The following is a 14,325-nucleotide window of genomic DNA, read 5'->3' as shown; positions in this document are numbered from 1 at the left end:
TTGAGAGGAAAAGATTCCACGGCAAACACAAACTTTGTTCAATTACATACCAAAGTTCAGTCTTGTGAGAAGATTTGTCCTGCACAAATTGGCATCCGATTTTGTCCTTTTCTGACTCTTTGGAAGAGGGATCTGGAGGCTGTGTTTGAAATGATAAATTAGCTAAATAAATAAATCCCTATGTCTTTTACTGTGGATGGCAGAAATGCAGGCAAAGGGAAAACACAAAGAATCCACACAATAAAGCCCAAGCTGTCCTAAACAGAAGAAAATTCATATTATCAACAGCTGGCGAGGGTGGAAGTCAGTTTGTTTAGAACATACTTGGTTCATCTTGTCTGAATGGGTCATCATGAAACAGAGTCAGTGTTACTAGTTTATTGCCAATAGCACTCATGTACTCATTTATATGTGATATCAGGAGGTCATCAACAAGCATCCATATACAGTATATGACAAGAGTGACTAAGAGCCATCCCTCAGCTGGCATGACTGGATTCATCATGGCACAAACACCCAGAGAGTATAACACGAGTATGTGATGGTCTGACAGCGGCTTGTATCACAGACTTTTTAAAAAGGTGGCCTGTTTTGATTCTGACTCTGTTATTTGGATAAAGTGATGGTGAGCATCATTCCAGGACAAAGGGGCTTGAGAAATAGCCGCATCTGTCAGCGTTTTACTTTATTTCTGACAAGCCATAGGCTTTGAATGTAGTGCGGAGCATCAGTGAGGCGAACGGAAAGATAACATTTGCCTGACTAAGCCCGCTGATGGAAACATATGTTTCCCCCGCCCAACAAAAGTTTCCCTCCCTATAAAAGTACACAAACTCTGTTTGAACGATGACAAGAAGAGGCAACTTCACGCGTGGTAAAGATGACATGTTTGTGAGTGGCAAAGAATCTTCTAAAGCAGGCCACAGGGACAGAAAAAAACACGTTCTCCACTCCCATCCTCTCCTCCTTCTCATCTCTTTCGTCGTCACCTATTTCTCTCACTTTCTTTTAGGGCTCAAGCATATAGACTTGGGCCATGGGACAAAGGGAGAGGGAGGAGGTGGAGGTGCTGTCAGATGATGAAGAGGAGAAAGCAAGGGATGAGAAGAGGAGGAAGCTGGGGACTCGTTCTGATCCCAGCCTCTTAATAAATCTGTCAGAGCGAGACAGAAGGAGAGCATGAGAGAGACACAGAGAAAGACGGAGAGAGAGAGATGGAGCTGTTAGCAGAGGTCTTCACCAGGTGGTTTGAAGTGTTCCTCCTCAAATCTCCTGCCTTGATGTAGAACTGTGTGGATTTTCCCTGCATTCGTTTACCTGTTTGTGTGTATGACTGTGAGGATGATTTGTTGTCCCTGAATACTTTATTTAAAAGATATATGCATTTAAGCCGTTTCTCAAATATCACTAATGTCGTTTCCATTAAGCTGCAGTTTGTAGCTAAGTAGGGTAGAATGCTCTCTGACACTTCTAAAGCGTTAGATAGACAACAATAGATACATGTATATAGAGAAATTACTGTAAGTCATACTACATTAAATAAGTAACTACCTAATCTGTAGCACTATTTAGACAGAATAGTTCTTCAGTCTTCTCAAAGGACATTCAAAGCTCCTCTTTGGATGTTGGCTGCCTTTTGTTCTGATCCCACACTGCTTCAGTAATGTTGACGTCCAGCCTCTGGTACTGATATTGTTCCGCTGTATGTTTCTTGATCCAGGTATGTTTTTGCTGCAGTGGCAGTGTGTTTGGGAATATCAACATCCTGAAGTATGAAGTCATTGCAATCAGAAGCTTTACAATTTTTTTCACATAGTGGATCAAAATCTGATACTTTTCTGTTTTCATAATTTCAGCGATTTTTAAAAGATCTCCAAAAACACTGGCTGCAATCCAGCCGTAAATCATGACGGAGCCTCCACCATGATATACAGATGGCTGTAGACGCTGATATATCTCTCTCTCCTGAACTTCTGTGTACATAAAGAGAGCAAATTTCAAATTTGGATTCATCACTCCATACCACCTTTTGCCACTGATTTTCAGCCCAGCTGCTGTGTAATTTGGCATTTCTCAGCCCGTTCTCCATGTTTCTTTTCCTTAAGAATGGCTTCGTGGCAGCCACTTTTCCATTAGAGCCGTTTATGAGGAGAATAGTAGATGGATCAACTCAAGGGCCAGATGTATCCCTAAGGTGCTGTATCAGGTCTACCCTGGATCATTTTTTTTTGGTATCTACTTGTCCAGTTTCATCAACTATGGGTGCTGTAAACAGGGGATACGGTGAAAACTATGTGGAACACGTGGACTAGTCTTCTTTATGTTTGTGCTATCTACTGCAGCACTTTCTTTACTTTCTTTTTCAAGCTACTGGTCACGTTTCTACAAATAAATAGTGTCATTGATGTTGGGCTACAGAGCAGCTTGTACATTATTTGAATTCCTGCCTCTCTGCAGATAAAACTGCTATGCAAGTGTAGGTAGATCTACGTTATATAGAACCATAAAGCCCATTCGAGACACCATTTCACCTTCAATCTCTTTCTCTCAAGCTAACCAAAGAAATCTGACACCAAAGAAGAAAAAGCCTCAAAAACCAATGAAAGATTTGTTTTTCAGTACATAAGACAAAGTCTAAAAATCAGACTTTCAACATATTTCAGTGGATGGATGCATGGGGCCTACTCGTGGTTTTAAAAGAATTAACACAAGCTGTAGTTTGAGCTGTGTTGCTTTTAGCTGCTGGTAGAAATACTTTCAGTGTTCCCTACCAGAATTATCCATGTGGTCATTTCCAATTTAAGAGAGCTGAGTGCATTTACACACAACAGCAGTTACTCAATTTAATACAGAAATTTACTTATTAATATTAATACAGAGATGGGGTCATTCAGGGGAGATCACTTGTGAGTTGTCACACTCAAATAACCCTTTAGAGATGAAAATGTTCATGTAACAGCAAGAACTGTTGTACATCTGATTCATTTTGCATTGCACATCGTCGAACTCAAGTGCGTGAACAATTAGCTTAACTTGTAAATGATGGTTTCATATGTGTTCCTGAGCAATGCGACATGCCATCGCTCATTTCTCACACACTTATAGAAATGTGATTACTGTTCACCTCATTAAAATACCAACTGTGAGCCGGAAATCCATTAGCCGTTTTTGAACCAATCGCACGTGTGAGCCTTCATTCTTCATGCAAGCTACAGCGAAACAATAAAAACGTGCACACAGAGGAGAGTAAAATTCACATATCTAAACACACATGCGTCTTCCTGCAAACACAAAGACACTACATGTATATTTGCTCTGTTCCTACTTTGAATTGTGTTTATTATTGTTTCATATCGATGCTAGTTTATGGTGTCTCTGTGACACAGTGACTCCCAGTTGGGAAGTAAACACTAGATAAGATGGATGCGTGTATACATTTGTGCGGTCATGAGTGTATGCATGCGTCACTAGTTATGGCACTTCCCGTTGGCAGCCCATATAACTCAGGTTAATGTTATCTTATTTCACACAGCTTCGAGGCAACCTCAGGGAGTAGATCATTTGGAGCGCTCTTATTACTTTTCATTAGGCTAATGTGATGGATGGAGGGGGGGATTTACAACAAGGAAGGAGGGCGCGCGCACACACACAACACACTTTACTGCCGCCTCCACATTTGTGCGCAGGCCTTTAAAGATGCTGAGATTGCACTGATAATCTAAACTTTCCACCCTCTGTTGGAATCGTGATCAAAAAACCAAACAAACAAATAACTTCTCACATTTATTGATCAATGTTTGAACCATCTGCCAGGGAACTGGGATGAGAATTCAAAGCACTGCCTGGGGGATTGTGGGCGTGACCCCTGACCCCAGGCAGTGGCTGAAGCCGTGAAGGGTGTGACTTCAGCAGCGAGCGAGGAGAGGAAATGAGGGATGTCATGAGCAGATGAATGTGTACCTGTTTCCTACTTTTTTGTGTGAAATGGTATTTGTTTACATTAAGGTTAAATGTCAAGACAAGAGTGGATAGATGAAGAAAATCCTCCATGACATTGGCAGGGATACTAATGGCACTGATCTGGGAAATGAGTTTGTAGTCTAAAGTATCCTTCCATGCTAGCATCAGCAGGCCAGTTTGGCTCTTTTTGCAGACAGCATGACGCAAATTGGAACCAGTTGCCTTACCAACTCTAATCCAAATACACCTCACCTTACGTGAGATGTGTATTTACAAAACTGGCTCGTATATGTGTGCATCTGTATCAAAGATAAAGTCTATTCTAAACAGATCTGAGGCATTTTATTCATCAAATGCTTTGGGGTTTTTTCTGCAAATATTCCATTACACACTAGATTCCCCTCTGTCCTCCAGCAGGAATTCATTAGGTGGTATTCTGATTGGCTGGAGGTGCAGCTCCAGGTTCACTGCCAGTTTAAATAGCAGCTAATAGGAATTTCACACCACTTTTTTATTGTAAATAGCTGCAGCTGGAGGAACCTGTTTTTAGCCCCAAACTGTCACATACTGACACCTGGTCAGCACCCCTGGGCGTCACATTTTAATGCTCCGAGGACCCCTTGATATCATTTTTCAGGACTGAGACGAAGTATATTCTGCTGTCGCTGCTGCAGGACACATATCGGTGATAACCAAGCATGTATTGCAGAAGCTTGTTACAGGTGGTTAACACTTTCAAAAAGTTCAGCAGATGAAAGAAACATTTCAAAAGTGAAAGCAGGATCCAAAATATGTATGTTTGTACTTAATTGAATGTAGTTAATGTAATGTAGACTATCAAGTTCCTAAGGTTAGTGTTTGATGTGATTGGAAACGTATACAGCACTTTTTTACTCGCAACTAACAACACGGATGCAAACACAGCTAGATTTAGGGTTTAGTGTTGTGCAAGAGATTCAAGTAGAGGATGTCGTGTTCTCCTGCAGGGTGTAGCAACTCTCACTAAACACCGAGTTAAACCACAGCAAATAACGAGCGGGAGGCATGCAGTAAGGCTGACCATATACTGCGTGACTTCTCTCATTTGCATGCAGCGGTGAAAACTGTAAACAGAATGAATACAAAGCAATACGATATTTAGCCTCTGTGTCCTTCAATACAACCTATAATACTAATTTAGCCTAATAACATCCTAAAATGCTAAATATTGTGACTGAATCTAATGATTGGTTCTGCAGCCAACTTACATCCACTGTAAACAGCCTGACAGAAAATAACAGCTATAAAGATCAAATTTACCACCTTACCAAAATAACTTCTGATACATGTTTAACAACGTGTCTACTATAGCACCATGTGATCAACTTGCGACATTGCTCAAACCAAGCTTCATAGTCAATGGCAGCAAATTAGGTCCTGTAATTGCATCAACATTCAAGCATGCGTGTTGCAGATCCCAGAAACAGTAAGTTACTAAACAGGATCCATGTCCCAGGAAGTATTGCCAACACAACTTAAAGCACTTAAGGATAGAGGAAAGTGTTTGTTTGAATGAGTGAATGAGGCGTGTTGTAGAAAGTGCTTTGAGTGCTCTGGGAGAGTAGAAAAGCATATGCAATTACTATGGCTTCTAAAGATGACACTTGCATTGTTGAACGTGGATGATTTGACACCAAGATGAATCAAAAAGGCAAGTGTAGTAGCCTTTATCGGACAAAAGAAGTACATGTTTTGCATTTGTTGACACTCTTCAGTCTTGAGTGTCTTGTGCGACCGTGGCTCAGGGGGTTGGAAATCGCATCTGTAACTGGAAGGTCGCCGGTTCGATCCCTGGGCTCTCTGTCCTGGTCGTTGTGTCCTTGGACAAGACACTTTACCCTACTTGCCTACTGGTGTTGGCCAGAGGGGCCGATGGCGCGATATGGCAGCCTCGCTTCTGTCAGTCTGCCCCAGAGCAGCTGTGGCTACAACTGTAGCTGCCTCCACCAGTGTATGAATGTGAGAGTGAATGAATAGTGGTATTGTAAAGCGCTTTGGGTGCCTTGAAAAGCGCTATATAAATCCAATCCATTATTATTATTGTACCAATTTTGGTTCATGTTTCTACCAGTGGATGATTTCCCTGTTAAGTAATCTGCTGCAGTGATCTTCTAACCAAAAGCATTAACTTTATCTAGGCCTAAAGCGACAGTGATGACTTTTGGTACCTAAGCATAACCAGATTGTGACCAAAAAGAAAAAGTAAAAAAATAAAGCTGAAAAATAGCAGCAAATCATACCCTTTCTTTCATGGAGTTATGCACTCTGCTAGGCGAGGTTGTTATGCAATCCAAAAATATAAACAAGGCAGAGAGTGGTTGCTAGCTTATGGTGAGGAAGCAGTCCTAAACATTGCGTTAGCTGATATTTGGTGGTTGTATCTTTGCTGTCGTAGCAACAAAACCTAATCACTGACAAGGCTAGCTAAAAGTTTCAATTAGCAGAGCCACGCTAGCTGCCTATAACTACACTGTTCTTGCACAGCACTGCATTTCACCAAAAATAACCATCTTACTCTCAGGTGTCATCATAATGCAGTCTGTCTAGGCGGCTGCTTTTTTAGAGCACTTAAATAATTGTGACTGATTGGCTATTGCCTGCGGTATAGCTTGAAAAGTTAAACTCTTCTAAAATCTTCAGTGCATGTGTGAATCCCCACTATTTAGCTTCTCTCTGCGTTGTATTGCAGCAACAGAAAACACATTAAAGAACTCACTCTTGAGGAGAGAGTTTGTTATTATGTAAGACATACTTTTATGGGCATCCAAGATATGATCTAACTGAACCATACTTCGAGTCCAATTATTTTTCTGACAAAAACAAATGTACCTTTTCTTATCTTCGTCTTACGTCACTAAGAATTATATTCAAGAATTCTTCTATTTCCTCCTCTCTCACACACACAAATTATTCTAACTTTACCACAGTGGAGGTCTGGTACCGGCCTCTGTATATCTCCTTTTCTGGAAGTTCAACCCCCACCTATTGGGTGGTCTGTAGCATCACTGGGATCAGATTCTTTCCTTTCCCCCTTTGTCTTGCAGATAGAAAACAACATTTGGTTCGGGCTCTGCTCATAACTGACCCCATTCTCCCGTCTCTCTCTCTTTCTCTTCATCTTTGCTTTATTTTACTTTGCTTCTTGCTCTGGGTCTCTCTGTCTCCGTCCTCCTCTCCATCTGCTCCCCAGGCATTGAGGCCACTGACATTTGTTTCCATCCCTTCTTTTCTTCCCCTCCTTACAGTAAACACCTGCACGCTCTTCGAATGGAAAAACACAATGAATAGCGCTGCTGAAAGAGTGGTGACAGCTCTGAAGAGATCCCTTTCACATGCACAAACACAGGCGGGGGGACTGGGCGGGGTACCATGTGTGTGCGTGTGTGTGTGTGTCAGGGCCTAGGTTGGTAAGCTTGACCTTGATTTACATTCTCATTCAGTCATTATTCCTATTATCAGTCATTCAAATGTTGAAACATGTTTCAACTTTTGTGATCCATCATAAGTTCCTCAAACTAAAAAAAGTCTTATTATTCTAATCATACTATTCCTTTTTTGTCCATGACTTTATAAAAGTTGTAATTGGGGAAAGCCTGCAGTACATCATCAGGCAAAATGTTGGTAATTTATTATTACTTTTTTAATAAACAGCAAGTCTGTAGCCCGGGCGCTTATTTAACAGGACCGTGCCAATGTTTTTACATGTTTCAGCCCATTAAGTACAAATCGCCTGTGTTTTACATTCCTGCTGACTGTTTTCCAAAGCATACAATAAGTTTTTAGATTGATTTCCCACCCTCAAGGCAACCGCTGGTTTCCCTTCATTTCCATATGAAAATCAACTTGAGAAACTTAGAACTTGCCTGAGATAGGTAATCTATCATAGTGAATAATATGTTGCATTTTCTTCTTTGGCAAAGTTACTTCTTTACATGCATGCTATAGTCAAGGAGAAAGACTAATTCGAAAGTTTAAATGAAAATAATATGTTGGCGTCAATTTGGAGCATTGGCTGTTGAACTGCAAGACTGAGAGACCACAAAGACTCTGTAACTGCGTTTTACTGGATTTTTCTGAATAGTGGCCATAGAGGTAATTGCAAGGCGCTTTTAGTTTCTTTCGATTCCCCGTCATTCATTTGAGTTATGATGCGGTCCTGCATCTTTTCTTTATGTACGAGCATTTTCTGCATATGTTTAGATTATTATCTTTCAGCAGAAAAAAATGGCTTGTGGCTGCCTATCTGCTTAAGTCTGATGTGATTCTGGGCGCAAACGTTTCCTAAAAGCAAAGCACTGATGCACTGCTGACAGTTAAAAATGGCCCACGTCTTTCCAGCTCCAGTAAAACAATCAGAGTGGCTGCAGACGTTCATTTGGCAGGAAGACGCTAAGAGAACTTTGAAATGACACCGCCCACTAAACAAGGTTAGTTATTGATATTTTGCTGTGCAGTTTGGATTATTTGTTACATACAAATTGTGCTACTAAAGAGTGATTCTTTTCTCTCACTATAGTGTACACTGTGAGTTTTTAAAAACTTAGCTTAAAGATGTGTTACTGTAGGCAGTAGAAAAGGTGGACATGGCCACCGTGATATCAGCCATGTGTTAGCGAAGTCCTGTTGTGAAGCATTAAGCTAAACATTTTCACCGTCACCATCTTGGTGATTTGAACATGGTTGTGATGAGCTTGTGGCAACTGTAACGTGGACGTGAGCTCACATGTCAGTGTTTCCTTGCGTTTACATTTTATCACAGATTAAAATAGTAATAGTTTGCACTATGAGTGCTATCATACTGTATAGTGATTGTCATTGCAGAGGTTTCTTCCCGTTAAAAGGGGAGTTTTCTTTCCACTGTCACCTGTTCACTGCTTGTTCAAAGGGGACCGTCTGATTGTTGGGGTTTTCTCTGTAACATTGTAGGATCTTTATCTTACAATTATCAAGCGCCTCGAGGCAACTGTTGCTGTCATTTGGCGCCTTATAAATAAAACTGAATTGAGTGCCCTTTTATAATGTCTATGCCACACGTGTATAATGCTAACAAGAAGCTGTAGGGGCTGACAATGAAAACTGAACAGTGTTTGGAGCTTCAAGTCTTTTTAAAAAAAGCAAAGAACAAAGCTTTTCAGCAGGTCAAAAGAGCAAAATGCACCCGTGTAGATATTTTGCCAATGGCAAAGGTGTGCTACAAGCTCTGATTTGTCAGATTAGTTTTAAGGAATAAAGCACTGCAGCTCAGCAAAAAGAGGAGCCTCAGTTAACACAACAGACACCACATTCAGGAACCTGGGTTAATATTACATCGCTTCACAAGCAGATAAACTTTGCTATCGAATAAGTTTCAAAAAATGGGGCCATCAAATTGGTTTATTATTTACGATAATTGTGGTACTTATAAGAAATAGATATCAGTATAATTTCAGTAACTTGATTATATTATAAAGTTCTGTTGATTTTTCGTTTTGTGTCCAGTAAAAATGTTTGCTATGAAATAGATCTACCTGGTTAGAATAGGTGTGCGACGGTGAAGGCGTGCCAAAAGTTTTTAGTTTTATTTAAAATCAACCTGTTGACTTAAATTTGTAAAGAAGTATGAGCATTGAATTTCAGAAACTTCACCAGGCAATAGAAATATTAGGGACATCTGCAGTAGTAAATACTACACCAATTTGAAACACAAAAGGATACACTGTTACTGAAGTAACATTTGAGCTTAACTACACATCAGCAGAGGTGGCAAAAGTACAGACATTATGTACTTAAGTACATAATGAGCTCACAGATACCCGTGTCAAAAAAATACTCCAGTAAAAGCACTGAATCAACTTCTTTACTCAAATAAAATTTAAATATATTCAACGTAAGAAATAAAAAAGTAGCTTCTTGAAGGACAAGTCTACTAAAAATGTTTTCACAAATGAACTGAACCTTGTGCTGCATTAATATAGTAATACAATAATATTAGTACATGAGAATACAAATATTATACCACTCTAAATCTAATTCTAATGAATGTACTCATTTTGAATCTGTTATGTAGGACAAATACAGTGACAGAGAATTGCACAATTAATAACTATTTTCTGTCGCCTATAGTGTACACAAACTTTGCCTTCGAACCTAAACAGGAAAATGACAACAGTCAGGGGTTACAGTGAGTAACTAGCACAAAAACAGACTTTCTTTCAGTTTCTTTAATGGAGTTTATGAAAATTGCCAAACACAGTTTGACAGGCATAATACAATTTTTGAACCAACAAGGTGATTCCCAAAGAACTATTGGCCTACAACTTGGCATATCTCAGTATGCTCTCCAGTGTGTCCTCACTGGACACCAAATTTGAGGACAAACCAGACAATTGGAAAACACAAGAAGAAATGATGGACCTAAAGGTATCTACAGCCAATGATCAAAACCTGAAAGTCATGTCCTTAAGAAATAGGGTTTTGGAAATGACAGTCTTCATTACAAAGCTTTCTTCGTTATGAATTAGCAAACATGTTTTTATTGAAAATTTGAAGAACTAGCAAAAAAAACCCCACAAACTCTTGTAGTTCACATAAAGTCAGAGATAAAAACGACAAGGAGCAGGTGCATCTAGTACAGGTAGAGCTGCTGCAAAAACCCACAGAGCTCAGCAGCCAGCAACAAATTCTGGATCCTTTGCTTTTAGCTAGCAACTAGCATTAGCAGCACATCCTGCGTCCGATGTGAAAGGACTTTTATGCTGCGCACTGTGACTCACAGCAATGGTCCCGGGTCAGCCCTGACTTTGTGTTAAACTAATCCTAAAGTAATAATGTATTTCTAACCACTGACATACCACAACTTTATCCTTTCAACAGCTGCTGAAAGTAAGGGGACCTAACTGCTATCAGATATTTATATAGAGATTACCCTTCAAGGACCTGCAGTTCAAAAAAGCGCCCCTCCGACAGCCAAACCCATCTGTTCTCTGATTGGATTGTTTAATTTGTGATTGACATGACATTGACCAATCAGCTTAATGGAAGAAAAATAGGGTCAAAATTCGTAGTTGTAACTTGCAGGGTTTTTTTGGCTAAGTCCACACACAAATCTTTTTTACGCACACACAAATCTTTTTTACATATACAAATCTTTTTTACGCACACACAAATCTTTTTTACACATACAAATCTTTTTTTACACACACACAAATCTTTTTTACGCACACACAAATCTTTTTTACACACACAAATCTTTTTTACGCATGCACAAATTTTTTTTACACATACAAATCTTTTTTACGCACGCACAAATGTTTTTTACACATACAAATCTTTTTTACGCACGCACAATTTTTTTTTACACATACAAATCTTTTTTACAAGTACAAAACCGATTTACAAGTACAAAATATTTATGACCACATTTTGAGCCCATATAAGACTTCTTGCAGAAGTATTGACAAAACAGTATTTGGTCATGCCTATTTGTATTGACTCTTCTTTGAATTCTAAATGTTAGAAAGATAAAGAGGGAAAAATGTTTTGATAATAAAAACAGACAGAAAATAATGAATTGTTAAAAAAAGAAGAAAAAAAACCCCACCTCAAAATCCAGGGACAGGTAATGCAAGGACGCAGATACCTGCTAACTAACAATGAGGCACATAAAAATAATACATGTAAGTAATATATTAGATTTGTTACTCCACCTGTTTTGGTGTACTGAAAGCAAGTCAGTCATCTTATTGGTCTGTTAATTCCATTAATAATGCTCCAAAAGGACAGCACAACACAAACACAGTGGAGAGTTGACTTAAATGAAAAGAAGTGACGCTTATCTGACAGTTAGCAGCTACAGCTAACCGTCTGCTAGGTTAGCTGTAGTTGCTAGGTTAGCATGCTACTCTTGGACAGCCTCAAGTGGCTGCTGGCCATTATGTGGTCTTTTGCACTTCAAAGTTCACTTTGTTTCTCAGGGATGAACAAAGAAGACACTTTCATTAATTTCAATCTTTGTTTGTTATTTCTATTGGTAAGATGTAATAATACCCGTTTCACTCAGTGAGTCACTCTCTTTTTTGTCTCAGATCTCTAGAAATCACAACAATATACACCTCGAGGTAAAAACTCTACAATGTTAAAGAGAAAACTCAAACACAAATTTAGATGCAATTAAATATCAACAGCAAATATGCCTGAAGGAAAGCCAGGTTATGAAAAAACCCAAAATTATTTGTTTGTTGACAGTAAACATATCTGTAATATACCATTAAATTTTTTTCCTGTGATGTAGTCTTAATCGGGACCTCGAGATCTTCCAATTAGGCCTCTTTCTCTTGTCTTGCTAGCAGAGCAGTCCTCTGCCTCTGCGTCATGCAGTTGGTTTGCAGCTTTGGTATTTTCTAGTTCTTATTTGAAGTTTAGCGCTTTCAAATCATTTTGCTCATGAAAGGCCTCACTGGTGCAGAACTTGGCTTTGAGCTATGCAATCTTACAGTGGGCTCTCTCTTCTTCTTCCTTGTTTTCAGCAGCCTGCTCACCCAGGTGTTTCTGAGCTTTTAGGAGCTCTCTTGGAGCTGGTTGATCTTCTCCCGCTGCTTCTTGCATTGGATCTCTAAATCAGCCTCTCTGGCTGTTTTCAGTTCTGTGGAAATGTGTGTGAAGCCTATATTTGTGCTGAAGACTCCGGGTGGCTGTTTTAAATGCACCAAATATAAATGCACTAATGTCAAAGTAAAAGTAAGTGCTAACAAATCTTCAATGCAGCTTTACAACTTTAGTATTTAAAACCTATGGAAACTACTGACTAAACTGTTGAGCAGAAGCCTCCCTCACTTTCATTTTCATCAGCATGTTAAGTCTGACACACAGAACAGAATCATATTCCCTACAGTATAAAAAAAAAGAGCGACTGCAGCGAACAAAGAGTCCCTCACATCAAGCGGGAGAAGCATTCAGGCCGGGGTGTGCTGAGTCACTTCGGTTAATGCTCCAATAGATGGACCCAGGGCTCTTATTTTGGCAGCCGGCTCTCAGAGCAGTCACTGATATGATATACAGCAGCTCTTAATACACTCACTGCCTCTCAAATATGTAATGGAGCAAATTAATGCAGTCGCTTCAGACGGAGAAGCCCAGAATTGAAAACCAATTTAATCAACCTTTGTCTATGTCTGTCATTTTTCTCCCCTCTCTTTTCCATCAGCTGCCTCCCCCCCTCCTTGCTCGCTCTTGGCTTTCTCATCGAGGGGGGAAAAATGGCGTGCGGAGGCAGGCTGGGAGAACAGGGAGGGGTGCGGACAGGGTTTGTATGGCCGGGAAGAGCTCATCCTTAGCTTTCCTGCCTGGAATTCATTGCAGGTTCATTTGTTAACTTCCTCTAACATTATGGTAATGTGCTGCAATTTTCATCGTTGGCACAAAGTCGCAAGCAAATACAGGATGAGTTTTCGAACGCTAGCTTTCAATGCGTCGTACATCATCATTAATTGGAAACCGTTGAGTTCTAGGCTAGATCCAGATTGGATTTTTCTTTATCAGGGTCCAAAAAACGTGATCCGCCTCCTAATAGCCAACCTCTGGAATGGAATGGATTAGTGTTATTGAAAGATGAGGAGAAATCCTCAATAAATCAACAATTTTCTTCTAATCAGGCACTGGCAGGGGAGAAAGGGTTGAGTGCTCAATCTGGGGATCAAAAGTATGAGGGTTTTTGTCTTTCCAGTTGGTAGCAAACCAGTGCAGATCAGCTGAAGCCAGGGAGAAGACGGGAATGACGTGCCACTTCTTACTCTTCATTCCTCTCTTATACAGCTTCTAATAGTCATCATAATCTCTTTCAGCTCTGTCACACACATCACGCACTTCTAAACCCCCAGCTGCACTGTCTCCCTCCTCGTTTGTTCAGCTCACCCCCTTTTTTCTAAGTTAGAGGACGCACATCACATGCGTGCTTGATGGCCCTCTAATAGCTTTAGTGGACTGGCATAATCTGGCTAGCCTGGTGTGGTACACGTTAATGGCATGTTGTACACCAACCCCAGCGGCGATGGATGTTATTAGTGTCTTGTCATTAGTGTGTCGCTGCCTGCCCTCCATCTGCTGCCCCACCCCCTCAGTCTCTCCAGGGTGTTTCTGGGATACCGTCCCGGTGACCTCTGTGGCAAGGCTGAGCCGCTTAGCATCGCCACCTGATGGCCACCCTCGGCAACGTGACAAATCTTATTACCTGAAGGACATCCGTGAGAGTCAGCGCTCTGTGATCGCATCTCTCGTTCTTTCTCTTTCTCTCTCACTCTCTCTCATCCACACACACACTCACACACACACACACACACACACACACACACA

The sequence above is a fragment of the Haplochromis burtoni genome, unplaced genomic scaffold (genome assembly GCF_018398535.1).
Source record: "Haplochromis burtoni strain Fernald_Lab_line unplaced genomic scaffold, NCSU_Asbu1 Contig_94, whole genome shotgun sequence".
In the NCBI taxonomy this organism is placed as follows: Eukaryota; Metazoa; Chordata; class Actinopteri; order Cichliformes; family Cichlidae; genus Haplochromis; species Haplochromis burtoni.
Note: the sequence above shows the minus strand (reverse complement) of the source record.